Here is a 25,560-nt window from a genome sequence, read left to right as displayed (position 1 = left end):
ATGATCACCTTCTTCCCCTGCCTCCTTCTCAATTCCCTCAGTTCTGACCTGTTACTCATGCCCTTCTTCCCGCAGAAGGTCCCTTCCCTTCCCTGTCCACCTGAAAACCCATCTGCTTCAGGAGGCAGCCTCAACTTAAGCTTCACCTTTCCATGTCACATTCATTCAACACTGGCCGCTAGACCTGACATTTATACAGCTTAACACTACAGCATGTTTTTGACCTTGATTAATTTACACTTATTTACCTAAACTATTAATCCTCCCACACTTTTTGCTTTCTACAGCTGCAGCTTTTTGCGAAAGGCTTGCATCCGTTGACTGTAGGATCCTTGAGGGAAAGTCATGTATTTCACTCAAACATTCTCTTCCAAGCACTCAGGGCAGTGCTCTGCACCAGGAGGCACTCAGTACAGTCTATTGATTGATTGATCGATTGCTTAGAGAAGGTCTTTCAAATCACCATTCACTTTCCATTCACTTGTTAAAAATAAAACTGCAAAAGCATGTCACCATCTCCCTTCAGCTTGTTTAGCTCAGTTCCTGCTCCTTTAATTGGCGTTTGCTCTCTAATACTTGTTTTTTGATTCACTTCCAGATCCTCTCTATTAGCTTTCAGGAAACAGCTTTCAGTCTGTAAGCAATCGGTGGACTTGTCACTTACCCTTGATGCCTGTTTTCCTGTTTTTTAAAAAAAACAGCCAGCCCCAAGCTGGCTGGATCTCTAATTACAATCAGTGTTTGTCTATCACTCACTTCCAAAAAGGTAAGACACCTGATTCTATTGTGCAGATCTCATCAAACTCTAAGGTCGAACTCTGGGGGAGCAATCTAAATGAGCTAAAGGAGCTATATCATCATCATCAGCTATATCAGCATCAGGGACAGCAGTTTTCAGTAAGCGTATTGTCTCTGGGGTCAACACGTACCCCCATCTATGGCCGAATTGTGACAGAAATCCGTGTTCAAAAAGAACACTGCACTGTCACTGTTTCATGGCCACACCGTGATCCATCCATTTCTCTCTGGTTAGACTGCCTTTTGAATCAGAGAATTACCAGACTGTTGTGATGATAAACTGTGGGGATATAAGGCAAACAAAGCCACCTCGGGACTATCTGGGGTGTGTTTCATAATACTTTTTTTTTTTCAGTGCACATGAATTCAGAGTCAGTTCAAAAGTCACCCGTTTCCTATAAGGTCCCTATCAGATCCAGTGAGAGGTGGTTGGTAAATTCAAATTGTGGGGGATATGGGAGAAGCCTCACAGAATACCCTAAAACTCTCCCAAAGTACAGGGATAATGTAAACAGAGTAACTCTGGGAAGTTCTAGACTGGTAGGCCATCTGGATCCTTTTCTGAAGACTCATCTTTGCACCAGTGATGTAAACCCACAGTTTAAAGTGAGCAGAGAGCAAACCCATTAACCTAACAAATACTATCTTTTTGTGCACATAAATGTTAATGTGGGGCAGGAATCAGTCATTTCCCACACAAAGATGACAAATGATAGCCTTATCTTTCAAACAAGGGACAGCTAAATGTAAGTAGAGATATCTGTCTGTCTGAATTCCTGTATGTCTGTCTAATGAGCTATCTATATATATATCTATGTGGATTTCTATGTATGCATGTATACATATATTCATTTCTACTCCATCCCAGTGTTCAAGGTAGTCTCAGGAAGCCATCTATCTTTGGCTACATCACTACTTAGAATGTGAGCCCCACATTGGAAAGGGACTGAGCATATATCATATCTACCCCGGTGCTTTGTACTGTGCTGGCACATAAGTGCTTAACAAATAACACAATTTATTATTATTATTAGAGAATAAGAGGGTGGGAGATAAGCCTAACTGGGTTCACTATTAGGTTATTTAATATCTCTCACATTATAGCTGCTGAAGCAGTGTGGCATTGTGGAAAGAGCACAGGCTTGGGAGTCAGAGGTCGTGGGTTCTAAGTCTGGCTCTGCCACTGAGCAGCTGTGTGACTTTGGGCAAGTCACTTAACTTCTCTGTGCCTCAGTTATCTGCAAAATGGTAAGTGCTTAACAAATAGTAAGTGCTTAACAAATGCCATAATTATCATTATTATGACAAGGAAAAGAGATACAGGAAAGGATATCTTCTGCTCAGTTGATGAGAAGAAAGACTTTGAGGAACAGAAGACTTTTCAGTGGATAACCAATCCATCATATTTTTTGAGCACTTACCCTGTGCAGAACACTGTACTAAGCACTTGGGAGAGAACAACACAGCAATATAACAGACACATTCCCTGCCCACAACAAGCTTACAGTCTAGAAGGGAGTGCAGTGGACTGAAGTGCTTGTCTGTTGAGCTTTTTCAAGATAAACTGCAGGGGGCCCCTGGATATTCCACTCAAGGACCCCGCTGCAAACTGGGAAAGGTTCCTTCTCTCAAGCATTACCTCTAGGTTCTGTTGTTCAGTGGAGTGTGAAATCACAATTAACAGAGCAAGTGTTTGTAAGTGAGCAGAAGCTGCTTCCAATTACACCCTGCTATTAGCTGATTTTGGAACGATGATGTCAAACAACTTTATGATTACTGGACTGTAGCATGTACTGAAAAACATTAATAAAACAGTTGATTCTGGATGTGCTCATGGCGATGGCGTTCTTAATCTTGGCTATTTACCTACGGTAGGAGAGGGGAGGAGAAGAGCTGACAGCAGCAATACTGTTTGATTGAGTTTTCCTAACATTTCCAGTTTAATTTACCCCTCTCTGAGACTACACCTGGACAATTCTGGGTTTGGTTTAAGGCTTTAGGCTTCTCAGTACCTGAAAGATGGAGATAAAAAAGGGCAGCTGTGGGAACACATGGGTGTGGAGAGGGCTTGATTTATGAAGATAGCTTAGGCACTAACATAAATACCCATATAACAGCTCTGCTGAGATAGGGTCTCAGAGAAAGCCGAACCCAAAAATGTGAAAAAGAACCTTCTAGTTACTCATCAAGGGATAAAGATTTTAAAATGAAAACTAATTAGATGTCATCCCTGAGGTCATTAATACCTACATCTGAATCTCTTAAAGGGCTTTCTGGAGATAACAGAGAATAACCATGTACTCGTGAAAATGGATTAAGTTTATTAACACTTCATTATGCTTTCTAAGCAGTCTTTTGCTTCTTCAGGACACCATAATATTTTCCTGTTTCTGCTTGGCATAGCTTGGAGAGTGGGAACCTAAGAGGGATCTCACTTATCGGGAATTCAATTTCCAATTGGCAAAATGGGGCTTCTAAGTCTTCCCTTCCTCCTGAGGGCATTGGGAGGGTCAATGAAGTGAGACTTAAGGGATATTGAGGATTAGTTTTGAGGGAGTTTTGGATTGGCATTTTAGGGTAGGTTCTGTCACAAACTGTGACCTTGAGCAGATTACCTTGCAACCCATCTGTGCCTGGTGCCAACTGGTGCCACCGTTTTCTCCCTTCCTTCTATATCACCTATGCACTTGAGTCTTTCCTCACTAAGCATTTTGATACATACCCCACTCCCAACCCCACAGCACTTAGGCATATATGCCTATACTCTGCTGTTTCCCCTATTTGTAATTTATATTAATGTCGGGCCCTCATCCAGATTGTAAATTCCCTGAGGGAGGGTACTGTGTCCTCTAGACTATAAGCTCACTAATAATAATAATAATGTTGGTATTTGTTAAGCGCTTACTATGTGCAGAGCACTGTTCTAAGCGCTGGGGTAGACACAGGGGAATCAGGTTGTCCCACGTGGGCCTCACAGTCTTAATCCCCATTTTACAGATGAGGTAACTGAGGCCCAGAGAAGTTAAGTGACTTGCCCACAGTCACACAGCTGACAAGTGGCAGAGCCGGGATTCGAACCCATGACCTCTGACTCCAAAGCCCGTGCTCTTTCCACTGAGTCACGCTGCTTCTCTCACTGTGGTCAGGGAATGCATCAACCAACTCTGTTACATTATACTCTCCCCAGCACTTAGTGCAGTGCTCTGCACACAATAAGTGCTCAATAAATACCATTGATTGATGGATTTGCATTGTATTGTACTCTCCCAAGCACACAGTAAGAGCTTAGTAAATATCATTGATTGCTTGGTGACCTTTTCATGGTAGGCTGAGAAATGGCAGCCTGTGGAAAACAAGTATTTTGTCAAGCATTGCATGGAATTAAACAGAGCTTTCTTGCTAAGTTAACCCCAGGTTTTTACAAGACATCTGGCTGAAGCTTTGCCTCTAAATTGATGAAACTGTAACCAGTTTTTATTATACATTTTGGCTAGAATGTGTTTGTAGAATAAGAAGCAGCATAGCCTAGTGGATAGAACTTAGGCCTGGGAGTCAGAGGGACCTAGGTCCTTATCCTAGCTCTGCCACCTCTGCCGTATGACCTTGGGCAAGTCACTTAACTTCTCTGTGCCTCAGTTATTCCATTTGTAAAATAGGGATTAAGACTGTGAGCTCCATGAGGAACAGAGATTGGGGCTAACCTGATTATCTCGCATCTACCCTCGCACTTAGTTCCTGGCAATAGTAAGTGCTTAACAAATACCATTTAAAATAGAGTGTTCCTCCAACGGCAGCATTGCCTAGTGGAAAGAGCACAGGCTGGGAGTCAGAAGATCTGGGTTCTAATCTCAGTTCTGCTAAACACTTGCTCTGTGACCTGGGGCAAGTCACTTAACTTCTCTGTGCCTTGAGCCTCAGTTCTCTTCTCCCTCCTGCTTAGACTGGTGAGCCCTTTCTTTTATGGTATTTGTTAAGTGCTCATTATGTGCCAGGCACTATGCTAAGCACTAGGTAGATACAAGGTAATCACATTGGACACAGTCCCTGTCCCACACGAGGCTCACAGTCTTAATCCCTATTTTACAGATGGAGTACTGAGGCACAGAGAAGTGAAGTGACTTGCCCAAGGTTACACAGTAGACAAGAGGGGGAGGCAAGATTACAACATTGCTGTAGCATTACAGGACAAATGACTGTTTTTGTTCTTGGTAACTTATTTATAGATTGTCAAGCACAACTGGGCTTTAAACAGTGTGGGCTTCAGTATTCACACATGAAATAGGGATCATCTTTTTTCCTCACAGAGAGGAAAGAATTGGTGCAAAAGAGCTATAATCTTTTTCAGAGGAAAGGTGGTATAGATAAAATAAAAATAATGATCGCGGTATTTGTTAAGTGCTTACTATGTTCCAAGCACTGTGCTATGGGCTGTGGTAGTATCCAAGGTATTATTTTATAATGTTAGTATTGCTGTATTATACAAAGTCCAGAATCAGATCTACAATGGAGATGGGTTTGGGAAGTGGAGTCTTAAATCTGGTGATGTCTTTCCTGGGAAGGTGGAGGGAAGGGTTTGGAAAATTAAAGGACAATCAGGCTCTTTAGTAATGATAACTGTGGTATTGGTTAAGTGCTTATTATGTGCCAAGCACAAAATAATCAGGTTGGACCCAATCCCTCTCCCTCATGGAATTTACAGTACAAGTGAGGAGAACAGGTATTGAATCCCCATCTTACAGATAAGGAAGCCAAGGCAGAGAGGAGTTAAGTGTCTTGCCCAAGGTCACATACACACAAGTGGCAGAGCCAGCATTAGAACCCAGATACTCTGACTTCCAGGCCTGTGCTCTTCCCATTAGGCAACTTTGCCTCTTCTTCAGGCAGATGGACTCCTGGACTCTGAGCCCATTGTTGGGTAGGGATTGTCTCTATCTGTTGCTAAATTGTACTTTCCAAGTGCTTAATACAGTGCTCTGCAAACAGTAAATGCTCAATAAATACAATTGAGTGAATGAACACAATTGAATGAATGAATGACTGATGAAATGGCACCATGAAATACGACAACTCTATTTCTTCTCCCCAGAGGCCCCAAGACATCTTATAAATCTGGTCCCACCCTAACCACTGCCTTGCCCATTTTGGGGAATTAAACATCTCTAAGGAATGGGATTGCATCATCTTAGTATATGTGTATGTGAAATGTGTGGTGAATGGGAGCTTTGTAAATATTAAACAAGAATAAAAATAATAACCACAAATCACCGAAGTGCTCATTTTAGATTGCTTCCTGTGGGTGTGCGAAAGCTCCGGAGATTGCTAAATGTAAGCCACATTAACTGGCAGAAATGGTTATGAATTCCTGATCCACCGTGTAAAGCAATCACTGGCAAGTCATCTATCAATTAATGGGATCCAGGGGAACAGGCAGAGATTCGTTGTCACCTGTAGACGAGGGACGGGCCCTAGCCACCATCAGTCTATCCCCGACGTATCAGGGACCAGTCCTGGGCCAAATCTCAGAGTCACTATTAAGCAATCTGATTCTTTCCTCTGATATTTTCTTTCCTGATTCTGAAAACACCAACCTTCTAGAATGGTAATCAATCATACTAACCCAGAAGCCTTAGCCAAACTACCCACTCTATTCAGCAATTAATCTTCTTACCACAATTCTCTTTTGTACGGCTAAATCTGGGTGTTGAAAGTTGGGGATCTGAAGTGATTGGGGATCCTGAAGTGAAGAAGGGGCAGCAGCAGGTCGATCAGTGAATCAATCAATCGAATGTATTGAATGCTTACTGTGGACAGAGCACTGTACTAAGCCCTGGGGAGAGTTCAATACAAAAGAGTTAGTAGACAGGATCCCTCACCCAGGGAGTTTTCAAGGAAGTATGGGAGCAAAGGAATACGTGGGATAAGATTAAGTTGGATGCCATTTTGAATTTAGGGAACATCATTTAGGGATCCCAGGTAGAAAGAAGAGGCTGTTCAAATTTCTCCTGTTCTCAGACTTATTCCTCTCCCTGCAGGATCACTTCATTTTATTCCTTTATCATTTTGATTGATTAGTTCCAGGATATTCTGCCATCTTTTCAGGTTTGCTCTTCATGTCTAGTTTAGATGCTCACCTCTGTGGAGGCAGAATGGACCAGGCCCCTCTAGAATCCCTTCTCATAATTCTCTGCTTTGCTGGATTTCTCATGGAAGGACCCTTGGGGGCCATAAGCCTTTGTAGTGGCTGTGGTTCCTTTCTGAATGGGGAAGGAGATTAGAAAAGGTAACCCTAAAAACTGCTTACCTCACACAATAAGGGGTAATCTTTATATATTCAGTGTGGTCAGGACCATCTTACATTGGCCTCACCCAGATGGAAGCATCCCCATCGGTGGGGTCATCTTCAAACATAAAGGGCAAGTTTTCACTGGACACAGACAAATAAAAACCAAAGCAAAGAATACAATCTAAAGTAATTATTTTAAAAGAATTAGAGAAGATTTTGAGGTAGGTGGAGGGGGTCTTCTATTGAGTTTTTTTTTGGAGGGGGTGCAGTTCTTGAGGGCAAGGATCTTGTTTGCTGTAATGAGGGACTTTTTGCAGGGTCTAGTACCAAGAGAACGGAGACTCTTCCTTCCCCTGGAGGCTCTGGTGGTGGGTGCGGGTGAGTCTCTTATTTCCACTTGGTCTGGAAGTAATAGATAACATAGAGTTGTTGAAGTGAACTGTCCCTGCCCTAGGTTTTTTCACATGCCTACCAGCCTAAATAGGCCTTATCTCGGTCCTCTGGCGCAAACTCTCTTTTGGGTTGTGGCCCAAAGCCCAGACATCTTGCGCTTTTAAACAGAGCCAATCTGAAGAGAAAATGACCCAGATGCCAGCATGTGGGAGAGTTATGAGATAGCAGGAAAATTTCCATAAGACAAAAATATGCAAATGAGAAACCCTGCTCTCTCTTTGCCACCATAAATCAGCTGCAAATACATGATTGAGAGGAACACCCCAAGAACCTAAGCATCCAAACTTGGGCCCAGGGAGGATGGTACTGGCAGGAAGCCAAGACTCTTGGAGCTCCATGGCCTTTGAATGAAGCAGGCAGGATTCCCATTACCCTACTCCTTAATGGACTAGTTTGGCCTCCTGGGACTAGCATACTGATAGGGTTCATTTCTGCAGAGCAGCACACATCAATCAATCAATCAATCAATGTATTTATTGAGCCCTTACTGTGTGCAGAGCACTGTACTAAGCACCTGGGAGAATACGATATAACAGAGTTGTTAGACACATTCCTACACTTGCACAAAACAACTTAAATGAGCCCTTCTGAAGAGTCCCACTAGACTGTAAGCAAGTTTGAGGGTAGACCTACCAATTCCACTGCATTTACACTCTCAAGGGTTCAATATAGTTCTCTGCAGTAATAGCAGTAGTAATAGTGGGTGTGACCTGATGAACTTGTATCTATCCCAGGGCTTGGCACATATTAAGCACCTAACAAATACCACAATAATAATAATTTTTATTTATCATTATTATTAACATGTTTCCATAGTTCCCAACCCGAACTGTGCTTAGTGCAATGCTCTGCACACAGTAAGAACTCAGTAAGTGCGATTGATTGATTGATTATTCATTCATTCAACAGTATTTATTGAGTGCTTACTATGTGCAGAGCACTGTACTAAGCGCTTGGAATGAACAAGTCGGCAACAGATCATCTTTAGAGTTCGGATGAGGAAGCTGAGAGGCAGAAAGGAAAAGAAACTAAGGAAATAAAAATGAGAACTGAGATCCACAGGCTTCCTCAGCACTGCTTCCCTGAAACATACTTCCCCAGGTCAAGGAACAAGGGTGAACAGAACAGTTACACTGACCATCCCCAACCCTGAAGCAGTCCCCGAAGTTGAATGGCTAAGCTACTTTCCAAGGTTCTCTATTCCATGCCTGGAGTCAGAGTTTCAATAATTCCATTACAGTGAGAGAGAGCAAGACACTGCTGCATTTAGGTAGAGGTCATGCTGACCTGCTTGGAAAAAGATTATTTTCTTGACCATCTGGTCCTTTCAGAGACCTCCAGGTGGATTTCGGGACTATTCGTCCAAGACTAACCTATCCCCGTGGATTATGCCTAAGAATTTTTTTCCAACCAAGCAAATGAGCATAGAGAGAAATTGGACAAGGGCTAAAGGAAATCAGGCTGTGGGTAAGTACAAATTTTCATAAAACTAGAAAGTCCAATCCCCAGCACAGACCCCGAAGACTGCAAAGCTGATCCTGAACACCTACTCTTCTGCCACTGGGTGTATAATTGCTGTGACCTCGGGGGTGGGGAGAAGAGTGGGAGAAACATTGTTGTCTCTTTTAAATTATAAGGTTTCTTTTAAATTATCAATACAAGGCTGATACTAGGCAGCTTTGCCAAGTAAAAAGAGCACAGGACTGGGAGTCAGAGGACCTGGGTTCTATTCTTGGCTCTACATTGTGACCCAATTTCCTCATGTGTAAAATGGGGATTCAACACCTGTTCTCTCTCCTGATGGGAACTGTGTCGGGATCTCCTATTGTATCCCAGCCCCTAGTAGAGTACTCGGCACATAGCGCTTAACAAATAGCAGGGTATTTGGTCTGGACTACCCTGCTTTTCCATTGTCAATATGTGGAATCCTATATATCCCTTTAAGATAGGCCTTCATTTTTTTTATGGTATTCATTAAGCGTTTACTATGTTTCAGGCACTAACTAAGCGCTGTGGTAGATACAACATTGCCAGGTTGGACACAGTCCCTGTCCTGCATTATTATTAAGTATTAATATTAATACTTAATATTAATCCCCATTTTACAGATGTGGTAACTGAGGAACAGAGAAGTTAAGTGACTTACCCAAAGTCACCCAGCTGACAAGCGGGGGAGCCAGGGTTAGTACCCAGGTCCTTCTGACTCCTGGGCCCATACTCTATTCACTAGTCCATGCTGCTTTCCTAATAACTTGATTGGCAGCTTAAGGAACTCAGAAAATGCAAAGACCTTGGAGCCCAGAGATGAGGAGTCCGGAGATGAAACGATCTTTCCTGAGCAAAGGTGGGGAATGATATTCTGGTTAAGCCCTTACTCTGTGCCAAGTTCCATGCCAACATAGTAAGCTGGATTCAAGATCACCAGAACTGACTAAATCACTGTTCCACATGGGATTCACAATCTGAGAACGCCTGTTCAGGATTTGAAAAACTTTGGTTTATTTTTAGTCTAAGGAAGGCAGAGAAGGACCAGCCAGTTTAATCAAGACCTGAGGCTTTCAGATGACAAGTTTTAAAAGGTCTTGGCTTGCTGTTACCGAAAGCAATAAATAGTGTGAACCATAAAACTCTAACTAATAAACCATAACTGCAGCAACTCCACCTATGAGTCACTGTGCTAATGTGTTGGATTAAAGTTGCATTCAGAATCAAAACAGAAATAGCTTTGCCTTCCCTCACTGCTCCAACCAAATCGGGCGTCTCACTAAATTGCATTTTCCGTTTTATGTGGAAAAATGACACAGGCCTAGGGATCACCCCCCTCCACACCCATCACTAGGAGATGCTCATAAGGAAACACTTCTGTCATCCAGCCCTATGGACCCCGTCAATTTACCAAACTGCAGCATCACTAGTGTTGATAAGGATTCAGTTGGTAATATGCCCCTCTAGGGTGGCAGGGGTGAGAGAGAGGAGTTGGATAAAATGATAAAACATAATAAATAGGATCTTCAGGCCTGACAAGCTGGGGAAGAAGATGAAAGATAATGACAAATCCATAATGAAATCATCAGGATCAACCCATCTATCAATCTGTAACCTGGCAGTCAAGAAAGATAAATATTCTCATTATGGTTTCCGCATGCACCACTTAGTCCAACATGAAATAGATGGTTTATAGTCTCTCTAGTTAAGACGCAGGATTGGAAACTTGCTTGCTAGATTAGAGGACCAATTGTTCTGTAGATTTAAGGACTTTGCAGTCCCTCTAGACTTTAAGCTTGTTGTGGGTAGGGAACAAGTCTGCTTATTCTGTTGTACAGTACTCGCCCAAGGGCTCAGTACAGTGTGCTGCACATAGTAAATGCTCAATAAATACCATCGAATGATCAACTGATTCTCTGGGACATACAGAGCTGTGCTGAGCTCAGATGGGAAGTTTCTAAGTATGGCCTAAGTCCACCCTATTTCACTAATGTGAGAACCCACTTCTTCTGACTCTCAAACTAGAGCTCTTTCCACTAGGGCACACTGCTTTCTGAAGAAAAAAAAAATCTGCATTTTTGCAATATTCCTGCACAGTGTAAGATGGTTCCTGAAAACTGAGGCCAAGATGGGGTTTTAAGCTGCTATTATTTGACGATATTACCCAAACCCAGATCCCAAACCACAGGCATGGTGCCAGCACACAGAAATGTCATCAGGCCAATCTACTTTTTGCTTCTCATTTTAGCTATTTTGAACAGTTTTCCTCTTCAAACTGCCAGAGCCCTCTCCAAATAAGGCTGAACTGCCACACTTAGATTTTCCTCCACTTTCATATAGGGCATAAAAAGAAATGACTTCTTCTAGATTCTGTGCATGTTTGTGGGTGTGTACGTTCATGTGAGAGAAAGGATATTTCAGTGGCTTGAGGCTAAAATGTGTGAAAGAATACAGATAATATAATAGGCAGCAAATACATGCCACCTTGGATTTCTAAAGAATTTGATGACTGGCATTAGCTATTGCTCCAGACAGCTCCATGAGGTAAACTAGAGTGAGAGGATGTGTGAGACAGAGTGTGTGCTGTGGGGGAAGAGAAAGAGAAAGAAAAAGAGTCGAGAGGAGATTGTGGAAAAAGAAGCATGAATGAGAGGGAGAAAGAGTATGTATGCTAAAAAAAGGATAAAGCCAGCATTCTTGATTTCTGGGGCGTGAAATCAGCCCATCCGAGGAAAAAAGGTGCTTCTGCAAATGTAATGTTACAGCTCAATGCTCTCTTGGGAGTAAAACCAGATGCCAAAGAGCTGTCTAGCTTGAACACCTAGATTTGGTCACCTCAAAATAATTTTTCTCTTTTGGGGAAATACAAAATACATCACTAACATGTTTTACAGTAATCTGAGGATTGTGGGCAGCTTCGTGCAGTCCCATGATAAGTTAGTTGGTCACTGGTCTTAGGATGCCATCCATCACATTATGTAAAACCATGATTAAAAGAGGAGACCAAGGCAGTGTCCATGCCATCTTACATTTGGATGGGAAAAGGGAGGAGGAGGAAGAGGAGGAGGAGGAATAAGGGAGTCATTTGTCCCTGTAAGACTCAATGCCCAGGAATTATGTCTGAGGTCTGATTCAATTATCTTTGTGGCCTCTAGACATTTGTTTTTAACCCCACTCTTAACCCCACAGTACTTATGTACATATCTTAAAATTATACATAATTATTTATTCATATTAATGTCAGTCTCCTCCTCTATATTGTACGTTCATTATGGGCAGGGAACGTATATGCTAATTCTTTTGTACTGTACTCTCCCAAGAACTTAGTACAGTGCTTTGAACATAGTAAGTGCTCAATAAATACCATTAATTGATTGATTCTCTGGGACATATAGAGCTATACTGAGTTTATATGGAAAGTTTCTAACTGTGGCATATATCCACCCTGTTTCACGCACACGAGAAACCTAAAGGACTGAGAATGTTGATAATTCATCGGTCACCCAGAGGAGCTGAGGTTACAACTTCCCTGTTCTAGCAGCTCTAATGCACTTCCCAGACGGACTGAACAGACTGACTGAAAGACAAACTAGTAGGCTGTTCTGGGATGGGTTTGGGCCTTGTAATAGAAGGATTTTGTCGGCTGAAGTACATTAAGATTTCACTCTCTGACTTGCTTCACGTCAAATGTGGTCAGAAGACAGTGTGTGGAAATGGTCCATGGCTGCTTCCCAACTATTTTCAGTACCTGTGGTTCTGCCATAATGCTTGCTTTTGCTAGCCATTGGGGCTAGAACGTTTTCAAGGAATGAGGGTCCATCTGTCCAACAACATGAACCTCTTTGGATAACAGTGTCAGAAAAATATGGTTTCATCAATCAATCAGTACCATTTACTGAGCACTTTTTGTGTGCAGAGCACTGTATTAAGCATTTGGGAGAGTACAATAGATTTAGTAGCCCCATTCTGTACCCTCAAGGAGCATAGACTCTAGCAGGGGAGATAATCATGAAAATAAATTCCCAGTAGAAGGAAGCAATGGAGCATCAGCTCCTGGCAGGCAAGGCACATATCTATGAACTCTGTTGTATCGGACTCTCCCAAGTGCTTAGTACAGTGCTTTGAACACAGTTAGTGCTCAATAAATACCACTGATAAATTAATTGATTAATAAGTGTAATGGGGGTGGGGAGGTGCTTAGGTGACACAAAAGAAGCAGCAGCGTGGCCTAGTGGAAAGCGCATAGGTCCGGGAACCAGAAAACCTGGGTTTGAATGTTGTGTGACTCTCAACTTTCCTGTTCTCTCATCTTCATAATGGGGATTTCTCCCTCCTATTTAGACTGTGAGGCCCATATAGGACTTGATTTTCTCATACTTTCCCCAGCTTTTGGTACAGTGCTTGGCACATAGTAAGCAATTAACAAATGGTACAATTAAACAAGTACCTTAGAAGAGCTGAAAAGTGGAAAATAGGATCAGTAGTTTGGAGATTAATCATGGAAGACCTCCTGAAGGATTTCCAAAGAGTTCAGGCAAATATGGTCAAAGTGAGTGTCCAGAATGAGTTTTTCTAAGATGGGTTTTTTCAGGAACTCCACCTCCATGGTATAGAAGAACTTGCTCTATTATTAAGTGAATAGAGATGTTTTAGGGTAAAAAAGAATAGGATCACTTTGCCTAGAGCATTAGTTCTGACCTGAGCTATGGGAATCAAGAAAGTTTGTAAATTCTCCTTTTATCCTTTATCACATTTGGTGGTGTTCAGTTCTTGGCTTCAAAGTGTACTTGGCTCAGCCACCTTTCTGTGGGAAACAAGGTCCAATGAAATAAAAGGGCAGTAATCTCAATAGTGTGATGAAAATCAAGGCCAATACCTTTTCCCTTTTGATTGAATCCTCTTTCACATTCTAATAATGGTCCAACCCCAGCCATCAGTCAACTTATTTGTTCGATAGTAATTTGGAAATGATGTGTCATTTCAAGAGGAAGCTGATTCTTCGCATGTGCATCAAAAATAGGGGCTGAAATTTACTTTTCATCCCAACCACCCTAATAGAGTATGTGGAGGCACTTAGCCTGTAAATGGCAAAGAAAATATGGCAAGTAAACGTATCGCTCCATTGTTAATGAATTATGGAACTGGGAACAATTCCGACATCTTTTAGCTGACAATTTGCTTAGGCCTCGATGACAAGTCAGCAGAAAATAGAAATTTGCAAATCTGAGGTACTAAGCAAGTTTATCACAATTTGCCTTACCAATAACGTTGCAGAACGGAAAGGAACGATATGTTTTTTCTTTTTTTTTGGCTTTTTTTTGGCCTAAACAGAAAGCAGATCCTTGCATGAAAAAGGCAAGGATTTTCTAAGCTAAATTGGGGCTACATTTCTAAGTGGTAGAGGAAAGATCTTCAACAGTTTTTGAAGAGGACATTGACGGGATGGTAAAGAAAACCACAGCAAGAATAACTTCAGATGGCTGAAATTCCGTCAGATGAAGCAGTCTATTAGTGATATTCATTGAACACTTACTGTGTACACAGCATTGTACTAAGTACTTGGAAGAGTACAGCAGGAGTATATGAGGAATATTAACTTGTTAAAGTTCAAAGGACCAAAAAATGCCTGGTTCCTGAGGCAACCTCCTGTGATTCCGGACCAATAAAACAATATGGCATGCAACTGGATAATCTTGGAGGAATTTGCCAAACAGCAGGATTGCTGTCCTTGAAGACACACTTTGTTTGGGGAAGTCTTCAAAGAACTGATAAAAATCCCATCTCCTATAGGCAATAATAATAATGATAATAATATTAGTATTTGTTAAGCACTATGTGCCAAGTACACACTAAGAACTGGGGTAGATAAAAGATAATCAGATCCGACACAATCTCTGTCCCAAACAGAGCTCATAGTCAAAGACAGAGGGAGAGCAGGTATTTAACTTCCATTTTACAGATTAGGGAACTGAAATACAGAGAAAAGCTTATTAAGCAAGTTTAATAGCTGGAACTTGAAAGTCTGTACCTGTTAAATCCCATCCTCTAGAGAGGCACCATAGGTAACTACTTATTACGTGCCAAACACTGGGGAAGTCACAAGGCAATCGGGTCAGACTCAGTCCCTGTCCCACATGGAGCTCATGATCTAAGTCTAAAAGAAGAGGAATTTAATCCCCATTTTAAGATGTGGACAGCGAGGCACAGAGAAGATAAGTGACTTACCCCAGGTCACACAACAGGCAAGTGGCAGAGCAGGGATTAGAACCCAGGTCCTCTGACTCCTAGGCCCATATCTTTCCTCTAGGCCACACTGTTTCTCCAGGATGAGGCCCATACTGAGAGTGCTGACAGTTGTCTATCAGGCTACCAGTCCCCTAGGTGCCACTGAACATCTTGATAGGCAAGGTAGCATCTTGAGAAACATGAAAAGCCAAGCAGATATTGCAGACTATTCAATTTAAAAAATATATGTTTATAGTATCTGTTAAGTACTTACTATGTGCTAGACAGGGTAATAAATGCTAGGGGAGATACAAGCTAATCAGGTTGGACAGAGTCCATGTCCCATATGGGGTTCACAGTATGGATCCTCATTTTACAGATGAGGTAATTGAGGCACAGAGAAATAAAGTGACTCACCCAAGGTCATACAGTGGACAAGTTCTGACTCCTAGGCCCACGGTCAAACCACTGGGCTAAATTGCTTCATCAGACACATGAAAAACTTACATGGGATGTGAATCAGGACACCCAGGTCCCAGCAGCCTAGTGGTAAAGTCTACCATTGGCCTGCTGAGTGATGGGCAAGCCACTTCACCTCTCGGATTCCCGGTTTCCTTATCTGCAAAATGCAGATCTGCTTTTCGTCCTTCTTAGACTGTGAGCCTTAGGAGGAGCAGCGATTTTATCTCAACTGATTAACTTGCATCAACCTTAGTGCTTAACACATGAGCCTTAGGAGGAGCGGGGATTTTATCTCAACTGATTAACTTGCATCAACCTTAGCGCTTAACACAGTGCTTGGCACGGAGTGAGTTCTTATTAAATTGCACGATTGTCAGTCATCATTATCATCCAGTCCCCTGTGGGGAAAAAGAAGGGAAGAGAGAGAGAGAGAGAGGAAGAAAGGAAGGGGGGAAGGAGGGAACAGGAAGAGAGAGAGAGAGACAGAGAGAATGTGTTTTCCAGTCTGAACACCAATGCAAGAAATACAGTTTGTTACAATTTCTTCTCTGCCATTTTGAATCCCTTCCTCACCCTTTCTAAATACTTTTGAATATGGTCATCAAAGGCCTCCACCCAACTTGACTGTAGCTAAACTTCACTGAACTTGCTTTCTGAGGTTCTGAGGAACTGCAAAGGCCAGGTGGCTAGTAAAGCAATATCCATTAAATGCCTCAGGTGGTTCCAATTCCCCAGTGCTCAAACCTGGAGTCTGAAGAAATTTCCAAAAGCTTTTACTGGCAATTCAGATACACCCACAGAAAATAAAGCAAGTAAGTACAACCTTCTCCTTATTGTTTGTTTTGTAGACTGTACCTTATGATAGAGTTGAAGCCTTAATAGTCCAATGGAAGTGCTACCTTCTGCCTTTTACCTAGTGCTACCAGTACCTGATTGTATTGGAAAATCATTTAATTGTACTTATCCATCAGCTACTGTGTATGGAGCACTGTATTGTCTGCCATGATCCCTGCCCACAAGAAGCTTACAGTCAAATGTGGGAGGCAGGCAGATATAAGGACAAGGATATACCTAGTAAAATCTAGATTGTGTCGGATGTCAGAGTTGAATCAATGCTCTGCCCCACAGTAAGAACTCAATAGATATGATTGATGGATTGAAATAAATGACAAGTGTAAAGTGATAAACACAGCTGATCTCTGTATTAATGTATCTAAATAGTAGATTCTCCCATAACGTATCCTTTCATTACACTTTTTGGCTACAGCACTGTTGAAGAATTAGGGAATATTCTTTTGACAATACACAACCTTTGGATAAGATGTTCTCTGGTAGAGGAATAAATGGGTGTGGGCATTCATGAGTTATCAGTCAAGCAGTGAGTACTATAATTCAATTTCTTCTTAATGTGAGGTATTTTAAGACTCTATCTTAAAAGGGTACAGGGTGGAGGGTTGGACAGAACTCAAAGGAAGGCAGAAAAATGTCTGTAGATCAGACGGCCAGCTCCACCCTGCCAGAGAGCAAGTCAAGCCATCTAAAGGAATTCAGAATCCCTGCTTGTGTGCAGGTGGGGAAGTCTCAGTCTCCCTGTCTATATAATGGGCATGATCACATAGACACCATCATGTTGATCGTAGGATGCCAACTAGAATTGGGAATTTGGGAATTGAAGCTGCCAGGATGTGGCAAAAACAAATTTCAGTCTTCTATATTGGGTTGGAAAGAGGGTCTTTCCTTTCCCCCTCAAAATAGGAATTAGTCTCAGGCATTTGGAACCAAAATGCATTTCTGAGCCACAGTTGGGGCAGTGCATAAAATAATCACAGAAAAGCTCTTCCTCTCACCATCTCTTCCTCCTCCTTACACCCACTGGTGGAATTTTTGACTGTATCGTTCTCAACAAAAGTGTCAGATTATAACAAATCTGAATGCAAATACCCCTCTGTTTGTTTTCCAGGGTTTATTTGCTTGACTGATTCTTTACATTGGAGTATGGGTTGGTACTTAGTTAAAACGGACTGCAGTGTGGGGATTCACGCTTGGACAGAGACAGCTTGCTTAACAACACGGAGATAAATGTCAGTCTGAAATAATGTCCTAAGGTTGCGGGGGGCGGGGCGGGCGGCCTCTGGAATGTAAATGCTGGCAGATTTCCATTTCCATTTTGATAACACCATGGTCATCAGACACATTTAAATCTTAAAATATGGCCAACAGAGAAGGAGACATTTCTTTGCTTATATGACAGTATCTCTCCCCGTGTAAGAATCTGACAGCTTCACTGAGCCCATGAGAATTAAGATACAAATGAATGTGCATTAATAAAATATGCTTACCTTTTTTTTTTTTTTGGTTTGGGAAACTGATCCTGTCTTTTCTACTTGCAGCAAAAACATGGCATGTGCAATGTTTTACAACTACTTTCAGGTGGGTTTTTTTGGTTATTTTCCGCCAGTTCTCAATATTCTCTTTGTGTTGTTGAAATCAATAGTGCTGCAGAGTTCTACCTGGTTTTTAATATTTCAAAAGCTTCTTCCTGGCTGCCCATTTTTTTCACACCCAGAATTTTGTAAGCTGAGAGAGAGAGACCTTTAAATTCCATGTTTTCAAACAATCAGTGTGTCCCATTTGGGTTCGACAGTAGAACACGCACTTGTGATGCTCCAGGATCCCAATAATTTTAGAAAGTCTGATGGCTTTTTTATTATTGATATGATTTGGAAAGAAAAAATAAAAGCTTCATGATGCCTTCATAATAGGCCTATAAATTTACATCTGGGAGAAAAGGAATAGCTTCTCATTGTAAGGGAGACTGATGCAGACAGAAAGGCGGCAGAATAAAACAGGATCAAATGGCTGCCACTTGCAGATCATTATTCTGCTATCTGTCCATTACCTATCAGTGTGAAGGTAGTAAATGCCATCATGAATTTAAATAAAACTCATTACTCACATATTGTTGGAGGGAGGGGAGAGGGAGATGGTTGATATATTTTACTGTACAAAGATATGAAAGGGAAGGCATTGTGGCTGGTTTATTTCATCATGATATCACTTCATCCCTTCTTAATAAAATAAGGGGCCTTCTGGTGAGAGTCTAGCATAGTAAGTGGGAGACAAGTCTTTTCAGAGATAGTATCTCTTTCCATCCCTTTGTTGGAGCTTTGGCATTGTCTTCATAAAATTATAAGCTCCTTGAGGACAGGGGATCACGAATTCTACCTCTGCTATCATCATATTATTAATGGTATTTATTGAGAGCTTACTATGTGCAGGGCAATGTACTAAGCTCTTGGGAAAGTTTTTTTTTAACGTATTTGTTCAGTTCTTACTATACACCAAGCATCGTACTAAGCACTGGGGAAGACATAAAATTATCAGGTTGGACACAGACTGTATCTCCAGTGGGTCTCACGGTCTTAATTAACATTTTATAGATGAGGTAACTGAGGCACAGAGAAGTGAAGTGAATTGCCCAAGATCACACAGCAGAGATGAGGTGGAGCCACTGACTCCCAGGCCCATGCTCTATCCACTAGGCCATGCTGCTTCTCAATATAATAGGGTTGGTAGACATATTCCCTGCCAAGGACCTCTGTTATCCTCTCAGGAGGGCTTATTAAGAATATTCTATATGCAGGAGGCACTCAATAAATAGCACCAATTATTTGGCTGAAGGATCTTGGAAAATCCCTTAGATTTCCTTATCTGTAAAATGGGAATCATCAGAGCTTTCAGTAAGGTTTAGAAAGTGGAGGTGAAGACATAGCATTCATTGTTTCAGGCTGGGACATCTGTCTCAGGAGAGACTGAGAAATATCTCTACAGTTTGACATTAAACAAATGACTTGCCAGTGACAGGTGAAATTACATCTGCATTAGGAACATCCATAATGGAAGCCAAACTCAGCCCCCTTTGGTAAACTCCTCTACTAGACAGTAAATTCCTTGAGGACAGGAATTATGTCCCTCCAGGGTACAGAACTGGGAGTTAGATGAGCTGGATTCTAATTCTGGCTCTGCCGCTTCTCTGCTGTGTGACCTTGGGCAAGTCACTTAACTCCTCTGTACCTCTGTTACCTCATCTGTAAAATGGGGATTAAGACTTTGAGCCCCATGTGGGACATGGACTGTGTCCGACCTGATTAACTTGTATCTACCCCAGCGCTTAATGCTGTGCCTGGAACATAAGTCCTTAACAAATAACTGCTTTTTTTTTTTTTAAAAAAAAAAAGGGCAGACATACAGAACTCCTGGCTCTGATTCCCATCAGTTACTAATCAGTCAATCAATTGCATTTACTGAGTGCTAACTGTGTGCAGGACACTGTACTAAGCACTTGGGGGAGTACAATATAAGAGAGTTGGTAGATGTGTTCCCTACCCACAACAATGAGTTTCTGGGGCTCTCCCTCTCAGTTCCCTCAATTCTCCTGCCTCTGTCTCTCTGGCTTATGCTGTTTCCCTAGCTCATAACTCCGTCCCTCACACTCCACAGACCACAGGTTTCCCCACATTCAAAACCCTCCTTAAAACCCACCTCCTTCAGAAAGCTTTCCCCAGTTAATTTCCAGGTATATCATCCCTTTAGCAAACTATATAGCACATATGAACTTCTATCCACCTTCCTTAACACTCATGTATATTTATAGTCTGCTAAATGTATTCTTTTACTAATGTTGTACATATTTTTATGTTTGTCTCCCCATTAAGTTCCTTGGTAGGCAAGGGATATGTCACTTCTTCATTCTGTTGTTCTCACATATCTTGTGCAGTGCACCACACCAAGTGGGTGCTCAATAAATACTGTTACTATTATTGTTATCATTATTACTACTACTATGACTGCATTCACATATATCAAAGGAAAGTTTATTAAGCAGTTGGCCAAGAGCTTTGAAGATGAAAAAAGTGTTTTTGGAGAGCTTGATATTATAATTTATGAAACTGGCCTCAGTGATTTCCTTTTAAAGAAGAAATAATTGTCACGTTTGTATATTCCCTCTCCCTTTCATGGTCCTTTTCACTGTCATTCAAACCAATTTTTCAGAGTTTTCGTCTTTGAAGATCACAGCAAAGTGATGGTTGAAAACGTCTTGCTTGGATTATGCTAATCTGTGCTGAGCTTTCCGAGTCAAATGGCATTTGTCATTTTTAGCTGAAGCAGCCATGTCCCATGACATCACACCAGGTTTCACTGGGGCCCCTTGCCTGCTGAGTCCCAAGAAGTTTGACCCCTCCTGTGTTCTGCACTGACTTGGAGGTAGGGAAGATGTGATTTGATCCTTTGGCATGATGTGATCTGACCCTTTCTGCATGCCATACTGACCTGGTGAAGTGAGACCAGACAGATGGCGGAAGTTTGGGAGATTTTTCTAAGGCAGCAAGAGTGCAGGGTGGTGCTGGTGGCAGGGATGGGTGATGTGGAGGTCTCTGGGGACCCTTTCATGCTGGAGTGAACCCAGAGGCAAGGGCCCCTCTCCCCTGCCCTTCCACCTTCCCTAGAAGAGCATGGGATCTGATGAATTTAAATTTCTGAAATAGTCCTTTCCTCTTCATCCCTGTATCAGTATGTCAGTCAGTCTGGAATAGTGTGAGTGGCCCCAGCACTTTTTAAAAATGGCATTTGTTAAGCACATTCTTTGTGCCAGGCACTGTACTAAGTGCTGAGGTAGTTACAAGATAATCGAGTTGGACACAGTCCCTGTCCCAGCAGATGGCGTGGCCTAATGGATAGAGCACGGGCCTGGGAGTCAGAAGGATCTGGGTTCTAATTCTGGTTCTGCCACTTATCTGATATGTAAGCTTGGACAAGTCACTTCACTTCTCTGTGCCTCAGTTGCCTCATCTATAAAATGGGAATTAAGACTGTGAGCCATATATGGGACAGGGACTGTGTTCAATCTGATTGCTGGCTCTGCTAAGTAGTAATGAGAGTTCTCATAGCAAAGGTTAGAAAAAAACCATAATAATAATAATTGTGGTTTTTGTTAAGCATTTACTATGTGCCAAGCACTGTACTAAGCACTGGGAAGATACAAGATATTCAAGTCCCATGTGGGGCTCACAGTCTAAGAAGGCAAAGAGGTGTTGAATCCCCATTTTGCAGAGGCACAGAGAAATTAATTAACTTGCCCAAGGTCATACAGCTGTCATGTGGCAGAATCAGGATAAGAACCCAGATCTTCTAACTCCCAGGCCCAGACACTTTTCACTAGGCCACACTGCTTTTCCAAGTATACAAGTATTATGAGGTCCTAGCTTCTGAGTCCAGAAATCTCTATGTGAATGGGGCTTCTCTTTGGATTTTTTCATGTCTTCATTGCAATCACAGCATCGTCTCCCCAACTCTTCTGTGTGATGGCTGAAGAATATGAAAGTATCAAGATGCAGCCTTTCAGTTGCTATTTTGCCTACATAACCAGCTGGCAAAGAGCAAGAAAAGGCAATTTGCAACCAGCATGTTGTGCACTGTTACAATTTGTAATTCTCCCAGAGAAAAATCTCACGTCAAAAAAACAAATCATCCTGTTGGACAAGAACACCATTCAGTGTGATGTGCAAAGCGCCTGGGTTAATATGGTGAAAATCGATCCCACAGGTTGGATGCATTAACACCCAACAAAGTAACCAGCTTCTCTGTCTTTCTTGTTTGAGGTGTGCTACTGCTAAGGATTTGATCTCTGACTTGTAGGGCACAAACTACTGTACACCTAGAAGATAGACTGTGGTTACTTCAGTCTGGTTAAAATAAGAGATATATTAATAACCTTTTATAAGGGGTTATTAATAGTAAATAAATAAATATTAAAGACAAAGGGCCAGGTTGACTGACCCCTTGATAGTTATAGTTGAGGGTAGATTTCCCAGCTCTTTTCCCCCATAAACATGCCAAATTAAAAAAAAATAGGGTAGGATTTGGAATGCAAGCTCGTTATGGGCAAGAAACATTTCTGCTTATTCTCTTGTACTGTACTCTCCCAAGCCCTTAAGACAGAACTCTACATATAGTAAGCGCTCAATAAATACTCTTAATTGATCCTGATGTAGTAAGGAGCATGTGTGTGTGTTTGTATATGTAATAATAATAATGGTAATTACTGTACTTGTTAAGAGTTTACTATATGCCAAGCATAGTTCTAAGCACTGGGGTAAATACAAGTTAATCTGGTTGGACACACATGGGGCTCACATTCCTAATCCCCATTTTACAGATGAGATAACTGAGGACCAGGGAAGTTAAGGGACTTGACAAGGTCATAAAGCAGATACGTAGAAGAACTGGGGTTAGATCCAGGTCCTTCCAACTCCCAGGCCTGTGCTCTATCCCCTAAGCCCCGCTGCTTCTTGCATTTATTTATGTATGCTTCCTTCAGAGTGGCCCTGAAATCCAACAGAAAAAATATGTATCCTTTATGTGTGGGAACTTGCTTTAAGAAGCCTCGGCCCAGGAACCTGAAATCTGGCAGGCACCTGTGGACAGAGCCTGGCATGGGCACAGGGTTTGACAGTTGTTCCTCCTGCCTTGTACCTTCGGAGGCCACGGGAGGGGTTGGGGGGTGATAGGACACCCTAACTGGAGCTTCACAATTTTTAAAGTTCCTACCTGGGAGATAGAAGGGATGATTTCACTAAATTGCTTTTTACTGTTGCTCAGTTGAGCAAGGTTGGAGTTTGATGGCTGAAATTTATAATGAACAATGGCCGCCCTCTCTCCCCCATCCCTGACTGGTGCCCACAGAGAGACTCTGGCGACCCGGCGCGCCCCCACCCCTCTGCCCTGAGGATGGCTGGGCTCTTCCTGTGGCACTGCATTTCATGTCATTTAAACTGGGGACCTACTGAGGTCACTTCAGAGAGAAGTGTGACGTGATTAGAATCTGACAACCAGCATTTTAGTGGAAGCCGCAGGAAATAGAACTGGAAATTGGCAGGGAGAGTGATGATCAGAGCCTCAGGTAAAATAGTTGTGCTAGGGTGAGCTAGAAGTAGTGTGACCTAATTAAATTATATATTATAAATTACTTATTCATTCATATTAATGTCTGTCTCCCCTTCTAGACTGTAAGCTCATTATGGCCAGGGAACATGACTGCTAATTCTGTTGTAATGTACTCTCCCAAGTGTTTAGTACAGTGCTCTGTACTGTGTCTGTTCTTGTCTGTCCGTCTCCCCCGATTAGACTGTAAGCCCGTCAAACGGCAGGGACTGTATCTGTTGCCGACTTGTTCATTCCAAGCGCTTAGTACAGTGCTCTGCACATAGTAAGCGCTCAATAAATACTATTGAATAAATGAATGAATGCTCTGCATATAGTAAGCACTCAAAAACCACCATTGATTGATGGAAAGAGCATGGGTCTGGGAGTCAGAGAACCTGGCTTCTAATCCTGGCTCTGCCACTTACCTGCTGTGTGACCTTGGTCAAGTCACTTTGAAAAACAGTTCCTCACTTTCCTCATCTGTACAATGGGGTTATTCAATGCCTTTTCCTTGCCTACTTAGACCATGAGGACCACATGGTTCAGGGTCTGTGTGTGACCTGATGAACTTGTATCTATTCTAGTGCTTGGAACAGAGTAAGTGCCTAACAATTACCACAATAATAATAATTTTTATTAATCATTATTATTAAGGTGCTTCCACAGTTCCCAACTGGTTCCCGAGCTTCACCACTAACCAGAAAAAAATTATCCCTCACTTTCTAGCCCTATATCTCCCCTTGGCTGCTAATGTAGGGTACAAAATCTCGCAATCCTCTGAGAAACTTCCCAGTTGGAGTCCTTCATTCACAGCAGGCCTTTTTTACTAAAGCTTTTGGCTGCCCCATCAGAGTCACTTCCCTGCTATTATGAAAACTGGCAGCAGGCAAACTGGCAACCTCGTGACGTCCGTCAGGCACAATGAACCTTACTTCTTGGGTAGTGTTTCAGTCATCAGAGAAACTTCAGTTAATTGGAGAGAGGGAAAGAGCCCATGTTGGGGATTCTGAGAATCAACACTGCCACTAGTCTGCTGGGTGACCAATTGCAAGTCATATAACCTTTCTGGGCCTCAGTTTTCTCATCTCTAAAATGGGGATATTAAGACATGCCTCTCCCTACCTTTCAGAGATGTCAGAAGTTTTTAAGCTCCTTGAGGGCTGGGTTCATGTCGGCCACCTGTACTGTATTCTACCAAGTGTCTAGTGCAGTTTCCTGCACACAGTAGGCAATCAATAACGATGATAGTAAGATGATCTGGATGAATGAGATGAGTAAAGTGAAAATTCTTGGGGGGAAAAAACATTCTCCCAATTCTAGATATAACAAAAAATCCTCTTCATTCCATCCTGTGTGGAAAGTGGGTGGGGTCAGGGAGCTCTGGTTGAGGCAGAGATTTCCCTGAACTCCTGAGGATTTTCTCAGTGGGTGTATATGCCTGGGGAACAGTACCATAGAAGAGGTGGAAAAGATTGCTGTGTCCCCAACTTTCGAAGGCAATTTGAAACTCAGGGTACTCCAGGCCTGGATTCCTGAAGTTCCTATGAATGTGTTACAAGTGCTTAGTATAGTGCCTTGTACACAGTGAGTGTTCAATAAATACAATTGAATGAATGAATGAACCATTCTGGGACAGCTGAGGCTTCAAAAGAGAAGATCAAAGCTATAAAACTGACTGGACCCTATGTCCGAAAGCCTGTGTGCCCCAGAATAAACATCGGTGCCACCTGGGCTCCTAAATAATCAATCGATGGTATTTATTGAGCACTTATTACATGCAGAGCACTGTACAAGGACAGTGGCATGGGCAAGGTATGGACAGGTTGGGGCAAGGCAGGGTGGGGAAAAGTCTGGGCGGGGGCATGGTGTGG

The 25,560-nt window shown here is 42.2% G+C and overlaps 1 protein-coding gene across 5 annotated transcripts in view; it reads right to left on the bottom strand.

Moving 5' to 3' along the window:
- Positions 1-25,560, bottom strand: part of GRM3 (glutamate metabotropic receptor 3) — a 113,794-nt gene that overhangs the window by 52,272 nt on the left and 35,962 nt on the right. The window lies entirely within an intron of this gene.

This window comes from Ornithorhynchus anatinus, chromosome 13, assembly GCF_004115215.2.
Source record: "Ornithorhynchus anatinus isolate Pmale09 chromosome 13, mOrnAna1.pri.v4, whole genome shotgun sequence".
In the NCBI taxonomy this organism is placed as follows: Eukaryota; Metazoa; Chordata; class Mammalia; order Monotremata; family Ornithorhynchidae; genus Ornithorhynchus; species Ornithorhynchus anatinus.
The sequence above is the reverse complement of the archived record's forward strand: the minus strand, read 5'-3'. Positions and strand labels throughout refer to the sequence as shown.